The sequence below is a fragment of the Lissotriton vulgaris genome, chromosome 4_1 (genome assembly GCF_964263255.1).
Source record: "Lissotriton vulgaris chromosome 4_1, aLisVul1.2, whole genome shotgun sequence".
NCBI lineage: Eukaryota > Metazoa > Chordata > Amphibia > Caudata > Salamandridae > Lissotriton > Lissotriton vulgaris.
The window spans coordinates 507,842,369-507,863,504 of record NC_141691.1 but is presented as its reverse complement, the minus strand read 5'-3'; the positions used below and the strand labels follow the sequence as shown (position 1 = coordinate 507,863,504).

At 46.8% G+C, this 21,136-nt stretch overlaps 1 non-coding gene across 1 annotated transcript; it reads right to left on the bottom strand.

Annotated features, from left to right (window-relative positions):
- Positions 1-20,777: 20,777 nt before the first annotated feature.
- LOC147718908 (U6 spliceosomal RNA) lies at positions 20,778-20,884 on the bottom strand. The gene has a single exon (XR_015295426.1). It is a non-coding gene; the product is annotated as a U6 spliceosomal RNA (small nuclear RNA).
- Between the last annotated feature and the right edge of the window lie 252 nt (positions 20,885-21,136).

Here is a 21,136-nt window from a genome sequence, read left to right as displayed (position 1 = left end):
TCGGTAATTTTACCAATTTACCGATTCGGTAATAGCCATTGGTCTCAAGGCCCATAGGAATCAATGGCAATTACCGAATTGGCAAATACCGATTCGGTAATTACCGAATTCTACAGATTCGGTAAATTAATCGGTAAAAATACCTACATAGCATTTACCGATTTGTAAATACTGAATATATTTGCAAGGACTTTACGCCTTGATCATTCTTAAAGTATCCATGGGCAAGTTCGGTCAGATTCACACACTGACAACTAATTGATCGGAGCTGTTATCTCCCATCATGCATTAGCATTTCACATAGATCATACACAGACATCATAATGGTACATACATGTACTTATAACACTCACTGGTAGTATTGGGGGCCCTGAAGTAGTACATCTCTGCCTTTGTAAATGGCAGATGTAAACCTTGGAGACATCCATGATGACATTCCATTGTAGAAATTGCTTTACATATGTTTACATTTTTAGGATGCAAAGTATGCTATCCCAGTATTTCAGATTTACACAACAGCTTAAACACACATATGTCAATATGACCAGCTTATTGCATGCAGCTAGTCTGCTTGTAGGCCTGAGCTGGCTGAATGGTGAAGTTCAGATGTACCCATCATGACACTTTTGTGAAGCATGCTCAAAGACGTGATGTACATAGTAATTCTGGGCAGCATCCTAGCAGACTCCAGTGTACCATGAAACATGGGTGACATCATTGACCCTAGGATTATCTGAGTTATAGTTAGGATGCAAAAGGACAGGCCTACGTTCTATGTAGCATAATAAAAAACCGTCTAAAGCTTTACTGGCACTGGTGCACAGAGTGCTGAGTAGTATTAAGTGTTTGTAGACTTCCAACTTTGAGTAAAACTGCATGTCATGACAGCATGTATAATGTTGTTTTTTTGCTCTGAAAAACACACTGTTCATAAGACATAGCAATCTGTGTACGTGTGCAGCACACATTGAGGATTAAACCTAAAAGCTTTCGGAAAACAGATATCCAGCTCAGCCTTCAACAGTGAGTGTTCTGGGAATGTGTAAGCATCCCCTGGTCATTTCTGTATGTGACCGAAGGAAATGTTCATAAGACTTGTTATTTTCAATTATAAGTACAATCCACAAACTATTGAATAGACCCTTGAGCCAGGGTATGGCAATTGAGCAATTTAGCCTCTGCTCACTTTACATTTGATTAATGTAGGCTCACAAAGTTTCCTAACTTTACATCATCTCCTTATATACGTTTATGCAGACATACATCTTGCACGTTGCAATATGAAAAGAATTACACAAATGATGTACAGCCATGTTTACGTTTGGCATTACTGATAAAGGTATGTCACAAAATGCAAAAAAAAATACATACATACCTAAGGGTCCACCAATCTTTAATCCTAGGAGGTCAATGACGCTCGCCTCTCATGAAATGACATCATTCCACCTGTGTTTCATCTGTATGGTCATCTGTAATATCTTGAATGTCTGCTGATGGTGCCATGCACACACTCCAAGCGATCCTTTTTATCCTTTGCAAGGTAGCCAGGGCTCACCCTGCCCTTAGCCGCTAGCATTCTTTGCAGATAATGCACTATGAGCCATATCAGCTCTGCAAAGTCTTGCTCAAAAAAATTCCTTCCCCTCCCAGACATTTCCCTATCCCTTCCAAACACACTAAACCCAATGAAAAACCCCCTACAAAATATTACTTCCCCAACAAACAAACCCCCAAAAGACTAACTCTTAACAAAACAATGACAACTATTTACACAAACACCTCCAACACCAAGCACAGACTAAGAGAGAGAAAGAGAAACTGAAAGTAACTTCACACTTCATAGTTTGCAGTCTGACACACCCATTAAGTCACTTCCTAGGTGTATCCCAACTATTTAGAAAAATGCGTTGTTTTTTATAGAAATGCGTTGTTTTTTATGATGCATCGGTACAGAAATTGCCATTGCATGATCAACGCACAACGCATTAGAATTGTTTCAATGCATTGGGGTCTATGCCCAGCATATAACCAGCTCAACGGGTGCAATGAACTGTGCGAATGGGTCGATGCATGGGTTCTGACCCACACTGCGGTCCTATTGTCTGGGATCCACTACAGGGAATTGTGGAATGCAGTAAAACACACATTGGGCTCACTGTCCTTGCTCTGCTTTTGTTTCAAGACAGGTTTATTATTTTCTGATGTGTGTTTTTTCAGTGGTCATAGTATGCCTATGTGTGAGATTTTACCTTCTTAGTGGTGACATATTAAGTGACAAAATATTTGAATGTACAAGTATTTATTGTAATGTCTAGATACATTTACAAGTTTTGCCTCCTTTTGGGGTTTGGAGTATGCTTGGGTGAATGTAGGTAGCTGCAATGTAGGCAGAATTATGCAAGACATAAAGTGTTACTATGCCTATGTGCAATGCTATTTGAATTCCCTATTATGCACAATAACTACATTCACATCATCTGTCAGGATTACAACAATTGGATGTGTTGTGGATACAACACACACTCAGGGAAGCACAGAGTCTACAGTGTATGTGGCAGCCGGCTTACAAACGTTACTGGATTAATATGATAGATGTGGAATAAGACCAATATGCCGTGTGATTGTCTAGCAACCCTTTATTTGCACACTAAACTAGACAAATTCCACCATGTAAAGTGGTGGGATAGACACTTCTGCAGTCAGGGCTATATGTCTGAAACAATATGTGTGCTGCATGCACAAAGCACCATGGTAAATGTGTTTTGCAAATCCGTTTTCCTATTGCTTGAGCATAACAAGGCCAGCTTGAGTAGCGAAGACAAGTGTCATTAATCACGAGTGCCAAAATATATTGCAATTCACTACATTGCCTTACTCTGCACCAGAGAGAGGTTCCTTGACCTTTGCATGTTGGTAGCCTTTGACATCAAATGGTAATGCCTGCATTTACAAACAGATGACACCAGGCAGACCTGCAAATGCATCAGTAAGTAATACATTCACAGGAGTAACATTACATAAAGTTAGACCTTAACATTTCCTCATTACTTCATTTTTCTTTGTGTCCTGTGTACAGCAGCACACATAGATGGAGCACTGTGGCTTACAGCATATATTGGTTAGCAGTGAGATGCACCAACATACTAACAGACATTTCTGCATGTAATAGTTGCATCCTTGCGCCATGGTTCACATTTGTTTGCGTTGGACCTAGGCATCCAATACAGCGCTGGCACAGTGGAAAAGGTAGATTTTAAAGTGTTATGTCAGATACAGTACATTTCTTTTTAAGTTCAGGAAATTTTATATTTGATAGAAAAAGAAAAACAAGGTGTCAATACTAAATACAGTAAAAGCATACAATATTGAAAGCTGCGATAAGTAGTACAAGCAATAAAGTTATAAATAGTAACAGAAGGAAAAACTGGGCAATAGAATTAAAAGAAGAAAAGGAATGAAAAACATTGGTCTTAAAAACATGGAAATACCTAGGAGGAGTATAAAAATAGATAAAAATAGTACAACAAAGAAAAAATGTAATGTAATGAGCATTTAAGGAGGTTTAAGGACTTCTTGCTGCGAAGGCAGTGGGTGAAACATACGATTAGCACAAGCATCTAAGTAAAGCGTGATAGGGAGCCATAAGTCCATACGTTTTGCAGCCACCATGTGAGCTGGAAAAACAAAAGCAGTGTCAAGTCTGTGGTTATGGCAAACGTTAAACCGCCACGCCTTAAAGGAGATATTGGAGAAGTCCTTCCAATTCACCGTTATCTTTTGAAATGCAGCAGCTAACAATAAATCAATAATCTGAGGCTTTAGTTCAACATCGTCCCAACAAGGGGAAAGACTACCTAAAAAAATTTTAGCATGAGAGAAAGGAATACACGTATGAAAAATTACAATAATTTGAGCCCAAACCTGTAATCAAAAGTCATGAACAGATGTGCATAAGAATAACATGTGAAACAAATTTGCCTGTGGGGAGGAGCAAGACCAGCATGTATGAGAAGTGTTTGGAAAGCGACTGTAAAGGTCAAAGGGTGTGTAGAGAAGTCTGTTATAAATAAAGAACAAGGACTGTGTAAAAGTCGCCGCTCTCGAGGATTTGCGAATCTTATTCCATATCTTGTCCCATAATGAAATTGGCCAGGACGTGGTGAGATCATGTTCCCAACATTCCTCCACTTTAGATTTAGGGCTAACAGAGTCAATAGTGTGAAGGTATTTGTAAATGGAGGAAGCCTTAGGAGTAGTGCGTAAAAAGGAGTGAAGTGAGGAGGTGGGAGTGGGAGAGATAGGAGAGGAATGAGGCTGAGAGAGACGGGTAAAAGTTGTCAGTGCAGCCTCTCTAAGTAAGTGGTAGTTACGGGTAAAGGAGGCAGGTAAACCATAAAGGGAACGGAGAGTAGCGAAAGGTAAGAAGGAAGATTGAGAGAAGAGTTGAGAAATCCATATCAGCCCTCTGCAACGCCATGCCTTCCAAAAAAAGGGTTTGTTACGAATAAGTAGGGCGGTATTATGCCAAATGGTAGAAGAAAGAAAATCAGCAATAGTCGTAGGGGGGGAGGGAGAGGAAGATAGGAGCAATTTAGTAGTGAATTTGTGAATGGGAGTAGGAATGGAAGAGGGCTTACGAGAGAAAGAGAGATATTCAGCAAAAGAAAAAGGAGAAAGAAGAAGGCGCTCAAATTTAGCCCATAAAGGACAGGGAGTGCTAGGGTCCTGCAACCAGAAGGAAGCTTGTCGTAATAAAAATGCCTTATGGTAAGCAGGGAAATCTGGGAAATTGACTCCGCCCTCCGCTTTAGGGCGAATCAATCGAGCAAGGGACATTCTAGGTTTGTTCTTATTCCAAAGAAAGGACAACAAAGTGGAGTTAATCTTTTTAAAAAATTTGGAAGGAATGGATACTGGAATATTAGAAATAGTATAGAGGACTATGGGGGACAGCATCATTTTAATAGTGTTGAGACGGCCCCACCAGGATAAGTAAAGAGGGTGCCATCTGGACGTTAAGTCCACCAATTTTTGAGTACATTTAGACAGACAAAGGGAAACAGTATCTGAGATAGAAGGAGTAACATGTAGACCAAGATATTCAATATTGGAAGAATTCCACGTGAAATTAGAGGCAGCGAAATCAGGTTTAAATGTAAATTTCGTCAAGGGTAGGATCTCACACTTATCATTGTTAAGTTTATAGCCAGATATTCGGGAATAATCATTCACTTCAGCAAGGAAAGCGGGAATAGAATCAGTGGGATTAGAAATAAAAAGAAGGATGTCGTCCGCATAAGCGGCTAGCTTGACTTGGGAATCTGATATTTGAAAACCCTGAATATTAGGATTCTGACGAAGTTTGGATAAAAAGCGTTCTAAAGCTAAATTAAAAAGAAAAGGAGATAAGGGGCAGCCTTGACGGACACCTCTCCCCAAATTAAAAAAGGAAGAAACTTGGCCATTAACACAAACCGCTGCACGAGGATTAGAATAAAGTAAAGAAATCAGAGAAATGAATTTAGAACCAAAACCAAACCATTGAAGGGTGTGAAAAAGATAAGTCCATTCAACCCTATCAAATGCTTTCTCAGCATCCAGGGCAATGGTCACAAGGGGGTGGGGTAAATGACGGGACTTGGATAAAACATTAAATAAAAGTCTAGTATTGTCAGTGATGAAACGACCCTTGACGAAACCTGACTGTTCCTCACCCAGAAGGTCTGGGAGAAGAAGGTCAAGATGTGCTGCAAGAGATTTTGCAAATATTTTATAATCAATATTAACCAAAGAGATTGGCCTATAATTTTTACAATTTTGAGCGTGTTTCCCTTCCTTAGGTATCAGACATATGTGTGCGTCAGAAAAAGAACCTGAGGAGGCACCTAGAGTGAGGAAAGTATCAATAAGGAGTGTAATTTTGGGATGAGAAGTTCCGAAAAGTGAAGGAAGAATTCAACAGTAAAGCCATCCGGCCTAGGGGCTTTATCTTTTTTGAGATTCTGAAGTGCTGTGAGTAATTCTCGTTGAGAGATATTATACTCTAAGTGAGAAAGATCAAGAGGGAAGTGGGCTGGCTTCTGTATGTTGGAGAAAAAGTGGTCTAAGGACTGAGAGGAGGGTTGGGTTTCGGAAGAGTACAGAGTTTTGTAAAAAGCAGAAAATTCAGCAAGAATGTCTGTATCCTTATGTTTGAGAACAGAGTGTGTATCATAGATTGATTCAATATTTAATTTGTTATGCTTAACTTTCAGATAATTAGCTAAAACCTTCCCAGCCTTATTTTTGCCCCCATAAAACTTTGCACTCGATTTCAATAAGTATAAAGACGCATCTTCCGTAGACTTCTTATTAAATTTCATTTTAGCATTAATCAAGGCTGTTAAACTGTCTTGCGAATGAGAGGTGAAATAAGAGTGCTCCAATTTCTTAATATCGAGGAGGAGAGCAGCCGTGAAGTTGCGAGCGATTTTCCGTTTCTTTACCACATAGCCAATTATAAAATCTCTCGCCGTAGCTTTGAAAGCATCCCAAATGGTATGCTTAGGAATAGAAGGGGTATCATTGAGCAAAAAAAAATCAACTGAAAATTCAGTAAAGGAGGCAGTGAACTTGGGATCTAAGAGAAGGGTATTATTGAAGCGCCAACGCTTGGGTCAAGCTGATTTAGGGAGGATGTGAAGCTGAACTAAAGTGAGGGCGTGATCCGAGAGTAGAATCGGACCAATGTCGGCATGAGTAAGGGTTTGGGCAATGTTATGAGTAACAAAAATGTAGTCAATCCGGGATTGGGAATGATGACAAGGAGAATAAAAAGTCAATTCTTGCACCTCCGGATTACATAGGCGCCAAACATCAGTGAGCTTATGCTGGGAAATAGCTTGGGAAAAAAGTTTATGGGACTTATTGGGAACATAATGAGCTTTAGAATGTCTATCTAGGAAGGGATCGAGGGGCTGATTGCAATCTCCCACTAGGATGAAGTTGTCATCAATAAATCTGGTGATATGATGGGAGAATGTATGCCAGAAAGTAGGATCACCACCAGTGGGGGCACAAACATTTAGAAAGGAAATTGGAACACCCTTAATAGACAGTTTAACATATGTCCAGCGACTGTCAGCGTCTGATTCCTGAGCAAGCAACAGATGAGACAAAGTTTTGTGACATAAAATAGCTACTCCATTATGTTTACCATGACCCTGAGAGTAGTAAACATCACCCATCCAACCTCGTTTCAATTTAACAGATTCTTCATCAGACAAATGAGTTTCTTGCAGAAATGCATCATCAACATTTAAACGAGCAAGGTGCGATAAAATTCTCTGCCGTTTGATTGGAGAGTTAATGCCCTTAACATTCCATGTAACTATTTTTAACGACATAATATAAAAGATAAATAGAAAATAGCAATAAAAAAAGAAGCAAAAAAAGAGCCCAAAGGAGAAGATAAGCAAAAGAGAGAAGAATATGCTAGGAAGAAGAGAATAAGGAATATGATATGGGATATAGAACTAGAAAGGAGGAAATGCAAATGAGTTAGCAAGATAAGTAGTGAAAGTGTGAAAAAAATGAAGATAAATGTTCTAAGAGAAAAAAGATCAAGGCCCAGAATATATGAAAAGCAATGAATAAAAGATGAGAAGAGAAAGGGAGAGAGAAAAAAGAAAGGGAAGAGTATGAGAAGAGAAAAAAGTGTAAATTGATAGTGAAAATCAGTTGAATAAGGAAATAAAGGAGAAAAATGCAAGAGAGAGATAAAAAAAGACATGAAGAGGGTGAGGACAGAGGAGCTTATGAAAGCAAGGAAAAGGAGACACCTTTGAACAGAGGAGAAATAGGAGAAAAAACAGGATTGAGGGTAAAAAGAAAAAACAAACAGCAAGGAAAGGAAGGAGAACATACTTACGAAGGGTGGAACTAGGGGAGGACAATCAAAGGGGAGAAGAGACGAGAAAAACTGAGGGGGGTAGCGCCAACTGGAGGAGGCATAACAACCGATGCAAACGAACCACCAGACCGGGGGGATAGTACACAATGAACTGTGGATTCTGTGGAAAAAGAGAAAGAGAAAAAAAGACATGAGGAGAAGAAAACATCCAGAGACTGAACAATGAGAACATTGTACCAAACAGAGATGAGAAGCAAATGAACAGGTTATATAAACATAAGGGAACAAATAAAAACAAGGAAGATCATATAGGAAGAGGGTAAAGTCAACACCAACTGTGCAGACGAATTAAAGAGCAACAACAACTCATGAAAGTCATGGAGGGAAAGCCGATGAGGAGCTAGAGAGGTCCATGTCAGATGTTTGACAGGAATTTAGGAAGCTCCGGAGGCGAACAGGATCATCATAAGTCGTCGTCTTGTTGTTATGAGTGACTCTGAAAAGACAAGGATGAAAAAGGCCGTATCTAGCTCCAATGGAACGAAGCTCTGGTCGCATATCCAAGAAAGCTTTACGGAGGCTGGCTGTAGCTCTGGCGTAATCTTGCACAAAGAAGAGGGTGGATCCTGACCATGTGAGGCGAGGAGAAGCCGGGGCTGCTGAGAGGACTTTGAGAAGATCAGTATATTCCAGGAAATACATGATGACACCTTGTGGTCTTGAAGAGGCAGAAGAAGATGAGGAGGTGCGACCAAGCCTGTGTGCTCGCTGGATGTTAAGCACGGTACCTTCAGGTAAATGGAGGAGCTTAGGTAGGAAAGATTTGAAGAAAGCAATAGGGTCGTTCCCCTCACAATTCTCCGCCAGGCGGTAAATTCGGAGGTTGTTGCGCCGATTACGATTTTCAAGCTCCTCGACCTTCTTCTGGAGGGAAGAAATCTGCGACTGCATGTGCGTCACCTTAGAGGATGACTCCTGGAGAGAAGAGATTGTGTGTTCCACCGTCATCACTCTCACATCCATCTGTGACCAATTATCAGTTAGGATCTTCAACTTGGAATTGGTTTCCTCCATGAGAGGTCGAAGCGCACGTATCTCCTCCGACAACAGCTCCATAGACACAGCTGAGGAAAGCACGCCGGTGATGGAGGATCCTTTTTGAGGCGTTTCGTCGTAGCCTTCCCTGAGGATTGAACAGGACGTTCCGCGTTGGACTGCGACATTTGGACAGCAAGTGCCTGAGAGGCTTCCAGATGTGCCAACGCAGAAAAGACTTCTGAATTTTTAATAAAGATACGTCGTGGAGTATAGGAAACACGACCAGTTGGACCTCTCTCCAAAAAAACGAGAACCACCTCCAGAAAGAGAACAAAAGGAAGACTAGCACCAGGAAAACTCTGTGTCTGCGAGGGTCAATATGTGAGCGAAGGAGCGGCACAGTCAGCAGGAGCACATAGGAGCTAAAATGTCCAAAGAAAGCCACTTCAGAGCCACCTAAGAGCGTCCAAGAGTCACACAGGGTCGCATAGCAATAACCAGATACTTAAGTCATGAAGCCCTCATGCAAGGAAGCGAAGCGCAAAGTGTCCATTAAGATGAGGAGCAACAAATTGGCGCGCTGTAGAGAAGGAGGCATCCAGTAGGCGATTCACAACAGCATAATAAAGTAGGGCAGCCTGAGGCGAGTGCGCAGCCTAGAAAATGCGCAAGTAGCGTGAAGAACTGTAGGCATGGAGAAAATCCGGGAATGAAAGAATGCAGGAGAGGTAAGTTGACTGTGGCAGAGAGCAGACATAAATAAATTACTTCCACAAATGACCCATGTGAGGAAACTGCCAGATGAGGGTAAAATGGCTGCTGAAAGAGTGATAATTGCGGATAGCACTCGCAAAAGCTGAATCAGTTAGGTTGATGGCAGCAGCAGCTAAAACAATGAAGAATTAGCTCACCACGAGCAGCACAAGGACTCAAGGATACCTCAGGAAGGCAGCAGAACCAGGAACGGGCAGCGAGCTGAACGCGCGTATCAGGCACAAAATGGCGGTCGCAGCCGTCATGAAGCCGCGGCCGCTAGCTGACGCATGCTGTTTGCAGATTAGATGTGTATGTGAGTGTAGACAGGATAGGCAAACACTGTCCCCCCACTACGGATAACTCAGTGTAACTCAGAAAGGTGTGCAAGAGAGATATCCCAGCCGTCAAGAGGCACTGCGCAATCCTACCCCACCACCACCTCATTTTCTCCATCCACTCTGGAGTCATAGACACGCGGGGTAGAGAGTGGCTGCCATTAAAGCGTCCCAGTGTGCAACAAAAGGGTGTTTCTTGAGACACGTGTTGTCCTCTCTATGTAAGGCTGTGCTCTCTGCCTGCACCCACTTCGTGAGCAAGTGCAATTTCCACCTGGGGGTAAAGAGACATTTGTCAAAGATAAGCTCCAGATCAATAACACAGGACGTGACTGTGTATTTATTACCCAAGTGATACCTTCCCAAGATGCATACCTCCCATGTGCATGTGACAGCCCTTTCTGTGCAATACAGCTTGACAGTGGCAAGTCCATAACATATGTAGTAAGCCCTCAATATCCATTAATTTTCTTGGGGGTGAGATTGGCCCTATCTACAACCCATTCCTTATTGGCATAGGGCAGCACAAGTCAGTTTCCCACTTACCACGCAATTGCACGAGGGATGGGGCTGTATTGGTGCATAATGATTCCACAAGCCAGCGGATAAAGTGCTTGACATGCTCTAGAATATGTAGGTATTGTATGGCTCAATGTGTGGGAAATTCATTTGCTATGTCTCCCCAGCTTTGACTCACGGCCCGTACAAGTGAAGCATGCAATAGAAACTGTCCCGTAGGGAGTCCATCCTCCTCTACCAGGGTGCCATATGGTGAGCATGTACCACCTCTGTAGAAGTAACCCACTCCCTGAATGCCAGACGCCTCCAATTCTATGAGTTCTGCCCTTGGGGAATCTTCTACCTAATGGTGTACCAAGTATTGCCAGGGGTGTAAGGGATGGTGCTGCATATGATATACAGACACTGCCTGTAGCAGAAGTAAACAACTTGAACTAGCATAGTGTGTGGTAATGAGGGCCGAGTGCATGGATGAAGAACATTCAGTTAGGCCAGAGTGTCTCCCTGCTGATAATATCGTGACTGTGTCTGCTAAGTGTAATTCAGTGGGTCAAAGTGCCACCCATTGTAGTTGCACAGCTGAATATTATTGTTCAAAGTTGGGTACCGCTAGTGACACCTGGCATCGGGATTTGTTCCTGAGAAATAATCGCATCATCCCTCAAATTTTCAAAATGATGATGCATCGACATATAGGGGCAAGTTTACTAAATACTACAAAAGACAAGGGAACACCACTATCTTGAACAGCACCACATAACCCTTCACTGCCAAAGGAAGCATTCTTCAGAAGACCAGCTGGGCCCTAAATGATGTGACCATACACCCTACATTACCTGAAAAAAGTTCTGGAGGGGAATGCCCGGTTACTCACCGGTAATACACATTTATCCGAGTCCTGGTCTCCCGGTCCCATTCCTGACAAGTGAGCAGCTAGTCTGCTCTACAGAAACCCCTACCTAGCTGAGCTGTTTGCACTTCCCCCTATGATGACGTCACCATCACAAGACTATAAAGGGGGAAGTGCATCCAATGATCATCCTGAAAATACCAAAGAAAACCAGAACGAAAAAACAGACAATCACCCAAAGAAAAAAAACCAAACCAGGGAGGGAGGGAAGGGCTCAGGAATGGGACGGGGAGACCAGGACTCGGATTAATGTGTATTACCAGTGAGTCACCGGGCATTACCTCCTCGTCCAGTCTCCCCGTCCCATTCCTGACAAGTGAGCCCATACCCAAGCTCACGGTGATTGTGAGAGAAAAAACAGACCAGAAAGTATGAGAAAAAACAGGTCCATTTTAATCAATAGAAAACAGTACAGACTACAAATCATGTACAGAAGACAGGACACAAGCCCCAAAAGCAGCAGAGGCTGCCATCCCCAACTGAAGACGGTAATGTGCAACAAAAGTATGGGAAGAAGCCCACGTGGCAGCATTGCAAATGTCTTTCTACGAGGCCCCCTTGAACATGGCCCAGGAGGACGACACGCTCCAGTCGACCTACCCTGAACGGAAGAAGGCAGGGGACAGTGGGCTGAATCATAAGCAGAAACCACAGCGCCCTTGACCCAACAAGACAAGGCGGACAAAAAAGGGCGAATCCCCAGCCCCGAGAGGCCATAGGTGACAAAAAGGGAATCAACTTTACCGAACCCAACCGTACGCTCCAAGTAGATGCGGAGAGCCCTCAGCCTATCTAACGAATGGAGGAGCACCTCCTCGGGAGAGGCAGGAGCCGGAAAAAACACCGGGAGAACAATATCCTCCTGACAGTGAAAGGAAGACACCACCTTAGGAAGAAAGAACTGACTCGGATGGAGAATGACCTTATCATCGCAAAAGCGCAAGAAAGGGGGGGGGGAGCCATCAGCGCCCCAATCTCACCAACCCTCCGCCCGGAAGTAATGGCCACCAGGAAAACAACCTTAGCAGAAAGGAAGTTCAGGGCCACGTAGTCCAAAGGCACGAAAGGAGAACACGTCAAAGCCTGGAGAACCAAGGGAAGATCCCAAGGAGGAACAGGAGAACGAGAGACAGGACGCTGAAGCAAGAAACTCCGTAGATGGCGAGCCACCAACGGGGAGACAGAGGAAACAGAAGAACCCCGGAAAGCAAGAATGGCAGCCCACTGGGCCCATAGGGAAGAAACCACAAGCCCCAAGACGAAACCATCCTGCAAGAAGTCCAAAACCTTCACGGCCTCACAGGAGGCAGAAGAGAGACCCCTCACAAGACACCAGGAGATGAAATTCTTCCAGTGACGGTCATACAACTTCAAGGTGGAAGGACGCCGAGAAAGCTGGAGACAACGGGCAACCTCAACCGAGCAACCCAGACCCAGCAAACTCTACCTCTCAAGTGCCAAACCCCCAGCTGGAGGCGACGCAGGGAGGCAGCCCCCAGAAGAGGAGCCTGCAGCGGGGAGGGAGACAGCGGAAAGCTCCAATGAGGGCACCCAGAAAAGGTCAGCAGAAGGAGAACCAAGACTGCCGAGACCATTCCGGAACCACCACGAGAACCTCCGCCCGATCCCAACGAATCTTCCAGATGACCCTCGGAATTAAGGCAAACGGAGGGAAGGCAAACAGCAGACCCCTCGACCACGGAATCGAGAAAGCATCGGTAGCCCACGCCAACGGAGAGGGAACTGTGCTGCAAAACCGAGGAAGAAGGGCGGACTCCTCCGAGGCAAACAGATCCAGCCAAGGAAGGCGGAACCGGAGGACAATCAGGTCGAACAGAACATGGGACAGACAAAGGGACACCGAGGAGGGGAACACCCTGCTCAAAGAAACCGCAGGCCCATTCTCCTTCCCCGGAAGATAGACCGCCATCAGAGACAAGAGATTCGACTCGGCCCAAAGGCCGATCTCCCGGGACAGGAGAAACAGAGCACGACACATGCCCCCCTGGTGATTCACATAAGAACGAACCACCTGATTGTCCGTCTGCACAGAGACCGCCCGACCCCGAAGGAGAGGAGCGAACCAAAGAAGAGCCAACCAAACCGCCCTCAACTCCTTCCAGTTCGATGACTGGAGGGACTCGAAACTGGACCACCGACCCTGAACCTTGGAGGAACCCAGAACGGCACCCCACCCCAAAGCACTGGCATCCGTGGAAAACACGATCACAGAACGAGGAGGAAGGAGATCGAACCTTCGGGAAAGAGAGAGAGGGGACAACCACCACTGGAGATCCGCCCGAATCTCCGGAGTGACAGGGATCAGAGTCTCGTAGTCCAAGGAGGCAGGATCCCAGTGCGACAGGACATGATGCAATAGGGGGTACAGATGGAGTCAGGACCAAGGAAGTAGATGCAGAGTGGAAGCCATCTCCCCCTGACTCCACAACCAGAGACGGGCAGACACCCGGGATTGGGACAGAAGCCAGGAAAGGTGACGAAACAATGTCAACTGGTGCTCCTGCGAGAGAAAAACCATGTCCAAGTCCATGTGGAAGAGAGCCCCCAGGAACTTCAGTGACTGGGAGGGCACCAGGGAGGACTTCCCGTGGTTGATAAGGAACCCAAAGGAACCGAGCAGAAGACACACCTGGTCCACATCCGACAGAGCCTGTGAAAAAGAAGGAGAGACAATCAATCAGTCATCCAGATATGGAAAAACCAGAAGACCCCTGGAATGAAGGATACCCACCAGAGGGGCCAAGAGCTTGGTGAACACTCTGGGCACCGAGGAAAGGCCCAAAGGCAGTGTCAGGTCTGTGACAAGACTATCTATTCTGGATTCCAAGAAGGTTCTGGAATTCTCTGGCTAGCAGATCTTGGGGCATCACCCTCTGGTGCAGTTGGGCCCTGCTGCTATGTGCTGTCATGTAGTTCCTAAAATACCCGTGCGAGACCTGCGCGTTTGGATAACATAAACTGTAGGATTTGTGGTAGACTTACTCTGAGCACCCCACAGAGTATGTTAGCCTGTTTGCATATATGCTAGCTCACAGAGCCACTAGTGACACCTCTTATTGAGGAGAGATTAGTTACTGGCAGCCTCAGAACATGACAATCCTGATCCCTCAAGATCGTGGAAAAAATGTACTACTTTTCGCTCAGTCACTCGTGCACATTTAGCTTATCTCAGAGATACACAGAATAAACAGTCTGGGTGTTTCAATAAAGGTTTATTGAACACGTATTATTTTTGTGTAGAATATATGATCTGTAACACCATTAAACAGTAGCAGAGATAAATGATTAGCAGTACTATGAATATAAACGGATAGTACAGTTCTACGATTGTGCAATTAGCATGACTAAATACAAATGCATGAAAGTGTGCATACTCTTACAATGCCTATCTAGATGTACCTAAGCGTACCTAGCATATGAGTAGGTGTGAAGCCAAGAATCCCTCCCGTTTTAAGTCGAACCCCATTACCTTCAGTATGAGAAATGACAGAGCCCTTAGTGGTCTCAAGTCGGACACTCGCAAGGGATGTTCAGATCACTGTCAGCTGGAGCGTCTGTATGCAGGAGCCTCAGCGTCTCTGGTCAGTGTGATGGCCTGGAAGTCTCGGTTCCCTCTAACTACTGCTAGCAAGAGATGCTGTAATTATACAGAAAAGTACATAGAGTCCCTTTGTCCCTTGTTCTTGTGTTAGCCATTGTTGGGTATGATGATGACATATGTGATGAACCTTGTCCCTAGATATTAGGAAGGTGGTGTATAGCCTCTGCCTGGTTTCCAAGTAGCCTTATGAATATTCATTCACACTGGGCCAGATGTAGATAAATGAAACAGAATTACTCCCGCAATTTGCAAATCACCAAGAGGCACATGCAAATTGAGGGCGTCATTTCAAGGATGCCAGGGTTCCAAATGGACACCCTGTTGCACTCCTGAAATGTGCATGTGTGCACATGTGGGGCACATACATGCCCTCAAGGCATGAATGTGTGCAACATGGCACTTAAAAAAATGCAAAAAAGTGCTTTTTGAAAGGAAATCTCTAAATACCACTAACTTGAAGATGGTGGTAATTAGCGATTCCTTAAGGCTAAAGTGCACTTTCTTTTGTGCTACTTACATTGCATTTAAGGAATCACAATATGAGATTACTTAAATGCAAGAGCAAAATAAGGAATCACAATTGTGCGATTCATTATTTTGCTAGTAGGTTTCAACTTACCTACATTGCTCGCTGCCAAATTGCAATCGCAAACGCTGAAATTCTGCGAATTTCAGCATTAGCGCTCGCTATTTGACCACCTACATCTGACCCAAAGTGTTATCTGAAGATGAAGTCATAATACACTATTGTTCATGGAAAACCTTCCTTCTGCACGCAGGCCTAGAACTAGGTAAAGGTTCAGTCCATAAAAGGCGCTCAATCCTTAAAAGGCTTGTTACTGTTTAATGTAGGGGAGGTGTTGTAGGTGAAGGGGTATGATGTTACCTGGGCCTAAATTAAGTTACCTATATGAAACATAACAGCACGGGGTGTATAGAGTTGTCGACTGCAATCAACATATGTTGGGGTTGGCTAGGGATACACAGACAAGTCCACTCCCCCGATGTTGCCAAACCAGTGTGTTTTTACAAGCAGTACCCCACTTCACTGTTTCACATTGTTGACGCGTTGCTGCGCTATACTAAGTGGCAGGCCCCTTATGTACTGTGTGTGATGCTATACCTGTTCTAGGGTACCTAGACATTCATACACAACCTCTAGAGGGGTGGGCGCAGTGGAGCCGCAATAACGGCACCAGCTGGGTCTCACTTTGTGTTCATCAGGCAAGGGTGAGGGGCACAACAGACTCCGTAGAAGCTAGTAACCCAAACTATGGCACAACTGGGCTGTCAAGTTGTGCATGTACACGACAGTAGAAACACTGTGTGACTTTTGTGGCTAGGCATCTATAAGCAAGGGAAGACAAGACCTCACCACGATCAGGTAAACTAACAAATCTTTCTCAGCCCCATTAGACCTAGGCATGAGACACACCAGGACAGGGCACCAACCCACCCAACATCATCCACCACGTCAAAGCAACAGCCTCAGACACAACACATCTATAGCACAATATGGAAACAGGCAGCGCTACACAATCGTCTGTGGTTTGGCAGTTGCTGCAAGTCAAGTCTGGCAGTGAGGCCTAGGCCAGGAATGACCCCCGAACCCTCTGAAGTCCATCATCTCATTATAGCTTCACATAACCCTTCTCATGCACAAGTACCAACATGTACAGTTACCAGTGCCCAACTCTCCCACAGTGTACCAACTCTGAGGGGCCATGTGCTAAGTTCACATATGGACTGCCACACCTTTGCCAGCAGTCCAAAGCACACAGGCAGGACTTTAAGTGCCACAGGGCCGTGGTCTACCATGATCCCCGGACCCTGCAGCAGATACTCCAGCCCCAGGGGCCCCAACTCACCAGTAGTGTTGTGACCCGACCCTGCACTCTAAGCCCCTACAGTGGCTAGGCCCCTTTCATGCCCTCATCACCAGATAGGCTCCTCTATCATCACTGCCCAGGCCTGATCTGACCTCTGGCTCCAGCTCTGTGCTGCTCACTCAATTCATGCAACTCCACCAGCAATGTCTCAGTTGACTGATCACTCTCAGCACAAGTGATCCAACTGGGTGAGGGGGTAACCAAGATCTCTGTTATCCTACTCGATGTCCCCAGCACACACAGAGTACAAGTGATGGTGTCGCACAGCTGCAAGGACTGGGCCTGGCATGCTCCTCGAGCCCTGCAGCAGCTCCATCCATCCACACAGAGTGACATGACACATTACTACTCACTGGTGTTCTATAGCTACTGCCAATGACAGATCAGTGAGTGCATGTCAATGTGGGACATCATTGTCTATATGTTGCAGTGCATTGGGCCCATTATGTGCACGGCACAAGGGCCTAAATATTTGAGAAAGTGGCACTGTACAGTTCAACAAGTCACCTATCTGCACTGCACTGCATCACTGAAAAAAGCAGTAGTGCACAATATTTAGCCCATATAGCACATTCCTGTCCATTCACCCTGCACCGGTACACAATGGGCTGCCTAGTACAAACACAGGCACACTTGCACCATGGTGCTAGGGTGCATACATTGAATGCAGGATTGTCTTTGTGCAGGAGGGGACATCTTCCTGCACAGAATGAACCCTAAGATGCCTTAACATCTATGTGTGTTTTCCACAGTGTTCAACACACATAGGAAGCGGGAGAGCGGTGGATGGCTTAAGACATTTATCCTTGTTAGTAATAATCAATAGGAGCTAGCTACATTGATAAGGCTCATGTTGTGTGTGTCTCAGAAAAAAACGTATTAGTTTCATATGAAGTCACCCACAAACCTAGTTGGTGGCATGCTTCATCATCGGGCCCCATCCGAGGCACTGAGGCTGCCTCAGGTGTGCTGCGACGTCTGTTTACAGCGGAGCGGAGAGTGTTAGGTGAGTGTGCAGTGATTGTGTTGTGAGTGGGGTTTAAAAACTGTCCTAAGGGTCCCAGGGATAATTTATTAGTGGGCCCATGGTAGCATTAAAACAAGGCTTGTGGGCATGATGGGAGAGATTTAAGGTCTCCCACGCCCAGTGTGGTCAACTAGTTTCCGCCAGGTCTCGTATTAAAAACTGGCTTTCTTCAGGACCTATGTGTAAACGTGAAAAAGGAACACTTTATGTGGTGTATATTTTCCTAGGTGAAGCACTCTCTAGGGTGCTTTAACTGTAAGAGGAGGTTTTCCTCTAGGTTTGTGCTTCCAAAATCTGGAAAACAAACTCCATAAGTTCACTGGCGGGGATCCGGGAAAGGCTTGCACTTTGGCATTTAGTCTAGACCCGTAGCTACACCTTCTGCAACCTGCCAGGAACTCGAAGCACAAACCTTGATGAAGCATGCCACCAACTAGGTTGGTGGGTGAAGGCCTTCATAAAAAACAAATATGTTTTTTTCTGAGACACACACAACATGAGCGTTATCAATATAGCTAGCTCCTATTAATGCCCCGGTTACTTACCGGTAATCTTCATTACTCCGAGTATAGTCTTCCTCGCCACATGAGTTACAAAGTGAGCTTTAGCTCCACAACAGAACCCTCCAAAGCAAAAAGAAACCACCTCCCACCCCCTCCCAACATGGCCGACCAGTCCCACCTGACCTCTATAAGAGGCGGGCCGGCCCAACCAATCAGCCTGATCTACCAAGCAAACAATGAAGCCGATAGCCAGACAGGGAGGGGGGGAGGGAACTCATGTGGCGAGGAAGACTATACTCGGAGTAATGAAGATTACCGGTAAGTAACCGGGGCATTACCTCCTCGTTAGTCTTCCTCGCCCCCTGAGTTACAAAGTGAGCCAATACCCAAGCCAACAAGGCTTCATTGACCACCAGAACAACAACACCACACGGTGCTGCAGAGAAACCAACCCAAGGTTGATGTAACCAACTGAAAAGAAAACAGGGACCACAGGAAACCTGAAATCAAGACCTCCAGGAAAAGGAGGCCAACCAGGAGTCGCAGCTCCAGCACTCAGAACGGCCCCAGCGAAGTCCCCCCGGGACTGCTAGAGACCCACGTACCAGGCGGGTGATGACCACGCCGAAGTCAGACCAAACTCCACAGAGGAGACACCCACGAAGGGGGCCCAGGGAACAGAGCCACACCTCGCGGACCGACCCTGGGCCCCCGCCGGATCCCCCGAACCCAGCGAAGCGTAGGGCAGGATGCCAGCCCGTGTAAGCCCGCGAACCAAGGAGGAACGAGGGCTAGCGGCCCGGACGAACCGGGCCCAAAAGGCATAACACAGGTCATCCCACCGGGAAAGGAAAAACGTGCGGCTAAGGGAAGCCAAAACAGCACGCCGAACCACCAGCCCGGACAAGGGAGGAACCACGGTGGCCGGAAAAAGCGGGAAAGATACCACCTGAGTCCGAGGCCCCCGGGAAGGGACCCCGGTAAGGACACGGGGGACATGCCGGAGGAGCAACCCCGACCGGCAAAACCCGCAAGAAGGGCGTGGAGCGGAGGAACGACCCCCGCACGCCCATCCGCCCAGCAGACACCATCGCCCCCAGGGAAACCTGACAGGCGAGGAACCGCAAAGCCACCGAGGGCCGGGGCCCACAAGGGCGGGCCCCGAAGAGCTCGTAGAACGAGAGAGGGAGTATGCCAGAGTATCGCGATGTGCATAGCGCACGTATCACCCAAAGGCAACAAGGTGCGGGCCTCGGGAACCCGACCTGGTAAACCCCTGTGAGAAAACCTCAGCAGGATACAAGGCGAGAGCCAGGCATCCCGCCGCAAGGGGCCCAAGTGGAGATTAGGCAAGCAACTGCCCAGAGTTGCAGAGTGTGAACACGTGAGACGAGTAGGCACCGGCATGAGGATTCACGAGTCCACGGAAGTAATGAAGCCCAAGACCCACCGAGGCGGGGAAATGAACCCTGGACAAGGACCATCTCAGCTACCGGGACTGCCGCCTCCAACCCCTGCCACGAATAAGCGTGACCTCCTTGCGCCGGAGCCGCGGCAAACCTCTCAGTATCGTTCCAGATCATGTATACGTGCCGCCGGAGCGAGCATTGGAACAATCGCGGGAACCCAGCAGCAAAGCCCCAACCCCCGAGCAAGCATCCTCCTCCGCTCCAGGACCAGGCCTGCACAAGGAGGCCGGCCAGCCGACAAGTGCCGGCTCAACACCGGCGCCGAGAGCGGGGGACCCAATCACTGTACTGGAAGAACCGGGATCGGCCAGGCGGCTCGAAGCGCCAGCTCGGCCAAAGGAGAGGGAACCCGGGGCGGAGGACCCCGCCGGGAGCCAAAAACAGGAATGCCCCAGGGCATGCGAGGCCACCACGCGCGGGTGCCAGGCACATCACACCAAAACAAGTCCATGCGCAGCCGGGACGAGCACCCAGGAGCACCCCGGCCCTGCCCAAGCGAATCCCCGAGGACCCGCGAAATCAGAGGGCACGGGGGAAACGCGTACATCAGACTGAAAGGTCACGCGAAAGACCGGGCAATAAGGCCTCGGAAGGAGGCGTAGAAACCGGTCCGGAGGGCCGAGGCCCCCCCCCCCGAACCGATCCACCGGAGGCAGACCGAGCCGAGGCACCAGGCGCCGAAACACCACCGGGACAAGGCGGGACAAGGCAACGAAGGAAGGTTCGACATAGTCGAGCCGGCACAGAGCCGGACCCCGGGAGAAGGATGGCCCGAAGGGACAGGACCGGCGAAACCGACCCTTCCAGGGCGACTGACCCGGTATATGGAACGCCTCACGAACATGCGAGTCCACCTTGCGCAGGGGCCACGCCAATCCCCTCGGAATTGTCCCAACTCATGGATATGAGTTGCCGAAGTGAGTACGGCCCATACCTGGGGACACCGAAGCATAGGTGCCAAGGCGGCAGGTCAGGACCAAAGGATGCCCCATAATGGCCGGAACCGAACCCTGGCCTGTGAGGGCTGTCTGCACCAACGGTACCAGACTTACCTTTGAGCTATAGCTCCTTTCCCTGACTGACCCAGAGGGAAGTACCGGGTCCAGGCACCTGACCCCCGAAGGAGGACAAGCCCGAGACAGGACCCGAAGGGACCACCGCACCTAGAACAGGGAGC